This window comes from Hyla sarda, chromosome 1 (assembly GCF_029499605.1).
Source record: "Hyla sarda isolate aHylSar1 chromosome 1, aHylSar1.hap1, whole genome shotgun sequence".
Taxonomy (NCBI): Eukaryota; Metazoa; Chordata; class Amphibia; order Anura; family Hylidae; genus Hyla; species Hyla sarda.
In genome coordinates this window covers 397964129-397970665 of record NC_079189.1, presented here as the reverse complement: position 1 = coordinate 397970665, position 6537 = coordinate 397964129, and the positions used below count along the sequence as shown (strand labels likewise).

At 46.3% G+C, this 6537-nt stretch overlaps 1 pseudogene; it reads left to right on the top strand.

Moving 5' to 3' along the window:
* The first annotated feature begins 361 nt into the window (after positions 1 to 361).
* LOC130343952 (U2 spliceosomal RNA) lies at positions 362 to 436 on the top strand (annotated as a pseudogene).
* The last annotated feature ends 6101 nt before the right edge of the window (positions 437 to 6537 follow it).

Below are 6537 nucleotides of genomic sequence, written 5' to 3'. Positions count from 1 at the left end.
TCTGTTCTTATCAGTGGTCTAGTCTCTGCCATTGATGTAGGATGGATGCTGCACGGAGGGGGCAGGTGCCCGGGGCATTCCGGGGCTGGTTCTGAGGAATCAGCTCGATGGCTGCTCTGATGTGACCTGTTCGCTCCAGGTCTCACCAAGAGTCTGAGGAGGTTGAAGGCCGAGGTACTTCTGTGCCTCGGGGAGTGGTGACCCTGAGGTGCCGAAACTCACTGGGTGTAATAGCTCACTGTGTGGAAGCACTGCACCATGCACTCTTCACCTTTGGCAATCATGTTGGCCTTCTGGCTAGGATCGGGGAAATTTTTATAGATTGTGCCATACGTCACAGCGCACATTCATTTAAAGGGGTTCTCGGCCTTTTGGCTAAGATCAAGTGTAGTATCTGTTCTTATCAGTTTCATGCTGGTCGCAGGCGATGCCAGTGTGGAGCTGGTGGGGATGGGTGCTGCATGGTAGGGAGCAGGTGCACCGGGACATTTCGGGGCTGGTTCTGAGGAATCAGCTCGACGTCTGCCTCGATGTGACCTGTCTCCTCCGGGTCTCGCCATGAGGCTGAGAGGGTCTAGAGCCGAGATACTTTAGTGCCTCGGGGAGTGGTGACCCTGAGGTGCCGAAACTCATTGGGAGTATTGGCTCACTGAGTTGAAGCACGGGCACCATGATCTCTTCACCTTTGTGGCACTCACCTCTTGATTCCTGGCCTTCTGGCTAGAATCAGATAATTTTTTATAGATCCGGCCGGATGTACGGGCAGTATATCTGCACACATTCACTTATTTCTTTCTTTTTGTCTCACTGTGTCACTTTTTGCATGTTGTGTGACCACAGGATTTGTCAGGATGCGGGAGCCCTTCTGGGTGTCCCTCCTGGCAGTCTAGGGGAGGTGTGTGTGGCCATTAGGTTCCGCACCTCCCTGCAAACAACCCGGGTACTCCTCCTTTGGCAGGGTACCTACCGTTATCAGCTCTGCGGGCAGATACCTTGGCTAATGCCAAGGGGGATGCCGGGAGCATTTGTGGTCCCTTAGTAGCTTCGGCGAAAAGGGACATTGAACCTGGAACGTTGCAGGTACCTTTTGGTCCGGAGGCGAAGGGTAAGGTTTGTGGGGCTACCTCTCTCCTATCGAAGAAGGGCTTGCGATAGACCGCATCCTCTGTGCACGTTTTTTTTTTTAGTGTAACACGATTGCACTTTTTTCTTGCACTTTGGGTGATTCGAGAGCACGTTCCTCTTAGAAAAAAAAAAAAAAAGGAAGCACTGCACCACGTACTTTTCACCTTTGGCAATCACCCCGGCCTTCTGGCTAGGATTGGGGAAATTTTTATACATTGGGCCATACTTCACAGCGCACATTCACTTAAAAGGGTTATCCAGGAAAAATACTTTTTTTATATATCAACTGGCTCCAGAAGGTTAAACAGATTTGTAAATTACTTCTATAAAAAAAATTGTAATCCTTTCAGTACTTATGAGCAGCTGAAATTAAATTGTTCTTTTCTGTCTAAGTGCTCTCTGATTACACCTGTCTCGGGTCCAGAGTAGAAGCAAATCCCCATAGCAAAACTCTCTACTGTGCAGTACCTGCGACAAGCAGAGATGTCAGCAGAGAGCACTGTTGCCAGACAGAAAAGAACAACTCAACTTCAGCAGCTGATAATTATTGAAAGGATTAAGATTTTTTTTAATAGAAGTAATTTACAAATCTGTTTAACTTTCTAAAGCCAGTTGATATAAAAAAAAATGTAGTTATTTCCTGAAATACCCCTTTAATTGTTTGTCTGTTTTTTCACTGTGCTACTTGAACATGTGATTGTTTGTCTCAGGATTTGTCAGGATGCGGTTAGCCCTTCTGGGTGTCCCTCCTGACGGCCCAGGGGAGGTGTGTGTGGCCATCAGATTCTGCACCTCCCTGCAAACCTTTGGCATCCCTGCATAGGCAGGATGCCACAGTAAACGGCTCTGTGGGTGGATTATTGGGCTAACGCCTCGGATGACGCCGGAAGCATTTGTGGTCCCCTAGTAGCTTCGGTGAAAAGGGACATTGACCCTGAACCCTTGCAGGTGCCTTCTGGCCCAGAGGTGAAGAGCGGTTTCATTGGGGTGGCCTCTCTCATTTCAGCAAAGTGCTTTGCGATGGACCGCATTCTTGTGCACGTTTTTTTGAGTGTGACACGTTTGCACTTTTTCTTGCGCATGGGTGATGGAAAGCACGTTCCTCGGCTATTCAAAAACTAGGTGTGGTTTTTTTGGTGCACAGTTTACACACTCATTTATAACATGAAACTTTTGCAAAAGTAGCAAGGTTTTGCACAACAATCACTCTGGCTGGGACTAGGCTGATTGAGATGGCACATTGGAGGATCAGAGGGGGAAGGGGGATTGAAATGCCACAGGGACCCTGCCTGTTCAGCATCTCGGTCCGTGGCCACCAGGGCTGCTGCAAGGATTTTTGCCACCCTGGGCAAAACCTTATTTTGCCGCCCCTTTGTCTCTGGCCCTTTGACCCTCCCTTTGGTCTTACCCCTTTATTGCACCGCCCTCCTTTTTAATGATTGTTCCGCACGGAAATTCTGCTGCAGCAGAGTCTTATTAATTTCAATGGGATTCTGGCGCACTGTGCACACTGTGAATTTCCGCAAAGGAAATATCTGGCACAGATATTCAAATTCTAGCATCTGCAGAAAATTCGGCCTTTTGGCTAAGATCAAGTGTAGTATCTGTTCTTATCAGTGGTTTAGTCTCTGCCATTGATGTAGGATGTGTGGTAGCCTGGGTTGTAGGGTATATGGGGTGTAGCTGTGCGATAACTAAAGGGTGCTTGTTTAACCCTAATCACTCGTGACGCCAGGGTGAGGGCTCCTCTGTATATGCTTGTCCCAAGAACAATAGATAGGTGTAATAAATGATTGTCCACAACTGGAGGTTTTCAGGAAACTGTCAGAACTTTTACTGCAGCTTTTATGCAACATTAAACAGGAACAGTCTTTGTCCAAGAGTCTATTAAGTTTAGGTCCATCAGTCACACTAGCTTTAGCGGGGATTGATACAGCTGAGGCTGTCAGGCTTCAGGCCTAAGCTTGTCTTTGTAAGTTGCACGGATCACTTATCTCTCTCCACTAGTCTGGAACCCAAGAGATATGCTGCTTGCTTTGCAGCTCAGGAGCAAGAGCACAAGAGAGCAAGAGCAAGAGAGCGATAATTGGCTGGTAGCTCCCTTATATGGGCAGGGGCTGGCCTTAAGCTCACTGGTCCATACCATCTGTCATTCACTTTACAAGGAATTATGGTCTAACCATGTGACCACACATGAGACCTCCAAAGGTCCTTCAACACATCTTACTAGAATTAACATGAGTCATGTGACCTAAGGTCCTGCGACACTATATAGCTAATTAAATATACAATTATTTATACATGTAAATATCACAGAATTGCATAGGAAAGAGGCGACTAGGGGCTATCCCACCAGGAGGATGCTACTGGAACAAAGTAACTCTGAATTTGGGGACCACCTCACAAGGTACGGTATACAATACGGTAGTGGGACACCACAGATGGATGCTCCATGGAGGGGGCAGGTGTACTGGGGTGTTTCGGGGTTGGTTCTGAGGAATCAGCTTGAAGGCTGCCCCGATGTGACCTGTTTCCCTCCGGGTCTTGCCATGAGGCTGAGAGGGTTTAGAGCCGAGGTACTTTTGTGCCTCGGGGAGTGGTGACCCTGAGCTGCTGAAACTCACTGGGTGTTATAGTTCACTGAGTGAACTCACTGCACCATACTCTTCACCTTTGGCATTCACCCCTGGTATCCCGGCCTTCCGGCTAGGATCAGAGAAATTTTTATAGATCCGTCTGGATGACTGGGCAGTATATCTGCACTCATTCACTTATTTATTTATTTTTGTTGTCACTGTGCCACTTTTTCGTGTTGTTTGTACACAGGATTTGTCAGGATGCGGTAGCCCTTCTGGGTGTCCCTCCTGGTGGTCAATGGGAGGTGTGTGTGGCCATTAGGTTTCTCACCTCCCTGCAAACCCTGGGCATCTTGGCTTCGGTCAAGATGCCACCAGTATACGGCTCCTTGGCTGATACCCTGGCTAACGCCTAGGTTGAAGCCAGGCGCAATTGTGGCCCCTTAGTAGCTTCGGAAAAATGGGGCATCGAACCTGGATCCTTACAGGTGCCTTTTGGCCCGGTGGTGAAGGGTAGGTTTGTTGGGGGCCTCTCTCCTGTAGGAGAAGGGCTTAGCGATAGACCACATCCTTTGTGCACTTTTTTTTAGTGTGACACGTTTGCAGTTTTTCTTGCACTTTAGGTGATAGAGAGCACTTGCCTCGGCTCTTAAAAAGAAAGAATTTCTGTTCTTTTTGCGTATTCTGCTCAGAAATGCATTGCCGTCTTTGATTCAGTGAATTTCTGAGCGTAAATTGCAAGTACTATAACCAGTGTGGTTTAAAATTGGCATCTTCTTACCCCTATAACTTTATTATTTTTCCGCATGCTGGGCAGTATGGGGTTTCTTGTGCCATCGTCTGTAGTTTTTATCGGTACCATTTTTGTTTTGATGGGACTTTTCTTTATTTATAAATTTTTTTTATGGTATATGAAGTGACAAAAAATGCACAATTTTTGAATTTGGTATTTTTTTGTGTGTACGCCATCGACCGTGTGGTTTAACTAACCTTAAATTTTAATAGCTTAGACAGTTTCACACGTGGTGATACCACATATGATTATTTTTATTCTTTATTACATTTTATTTAAAAAATAGGGAAAGGTGAGTGATTTAAAGGGGTACTCTGATGCAAAACATCTTATCCCCTATCAAAAGGATAGGGGAAAATATGTTAGATCCCGGGTATCCCGCCGCTGGGGACCCCCGCGATTGCTGGCGCGGCATTCTGGTCATCCGTTCATGGAGCAAAATCTGCTCCTTGCCGGATGACTGGCAGCCACAGTCACCGCGCCCCCTCAATTTAGATCTATTGGAGGAGGCGTGATGGCTACGTACTAGCCATCACACCCCCTCCCATAGACATGAATGGAGGTTGCATGGCGTGACATCACGAGCACGGGAGCTCCACGCTCCCATGTTCTGGACACCGCTGCTGTCATCCTGGAGATGGCGGGGTCCCCAGCAGCGGGACCCCCGCGATCTAACATTTTATCTCCTATCCTTTTGATAGGGGATAAGATGTTTTGCACCAGAGTACCCCTTTAAACTTTTAATAGGGAAGGGGTTAATGAACTTTTATTAAAAAAAATTTGCCATAGCATAGCTTTGATCAGTGTTACCGGCGCTCCGCTGTTCCTGTCTGCTGAGCAGGCATGGAGCAGTAGATCGCTGATCAGATGACAGAGAGGCAGGTAAGCACCTTCCCGTTGTCTGGTAAGCTGATTGGGACATTGCAATTTTGTTGCAACAGTCCAGATCAGCTCTGCTGAGTTGCCGACATTCTTCTTTGACTTTCGCTTTAGTTGATCTCGGCGTCTAAAGGGTTAATGCCGGGCATCGGCCTGATCGGCCGTGCCCAGCATTAGCCGTGGGTCCTGTCTGCCTGTAGCAACCGGATCCCACCAGGTTTAATCTGTTCTCCACCCGAGAGAACAGTTTAAACCTGTTAAACTGTACCTTAAGGACCGAGGATGTAGGGCATACGCATACGCCTTGCATCCCCAAGAGGTTAAAGGGGTACTTCGGTGGACAACATTATTATTTTTTATCAACTGGTGCCAAAACATTAAACTGATTTGTTAATTACTTCTATTAACCACTTAATGACAATGGACGTAAATGTACGTCCCTTGCATAGTAGTGCAATTGGTGATAGTAGTCTGTGTACGGTAATAGTAGTGGTGTTAATGGTGATATTGGTCTAACATCTTATCCCCTATCCTTTGGATAGGAGATAAGATGTGTGCATCGGAGTACCCCTTTAAAGAGGCAGGGATTTTTCATTTTTGCTCTTCAGTTTTTTCCTCCTAGACTTTTAATGTTTTGAATTTCCCACCTACCCATATGGGGCTTGTTTTTCCCACTGCCAATTGTACTTTGTAATGACTTCACTCATTTTAGCATAAACTGTTAAAAATAAAATTGACAGTGGAGTCAAGGAGTGGCTCACAGGTTTAGGCCTTAAATATGAATGACTGCCTCTGTCCAAATTAATATTAGCTACATGTCGACACAAAGAAAGAGCACTACACATAGAGTTGATACAAATCTCCTTTTCCAGCAGATGTTGGTCACACTGGCCAAGGAGTTCTGTTTATTATACGGAAGCTACTTTTGTTTTATACGGTTATCAAAGTGGGAGGTTAATTATCACACCAACCCATTGTGTTACTTTTTGTTGGTCATTTTTGTATATACGCAAAGCATCTTATTAATATGTATATATAGATTATAACGCCGTTTCATCACTGCACAGCTACACCCTACCTACCCTACATCCCCAAGCTTACCACAGCACCAAGCAGGATACTATAGTAACTCCTGCACAACCACAATCCCCGAGAGAGCAGCAG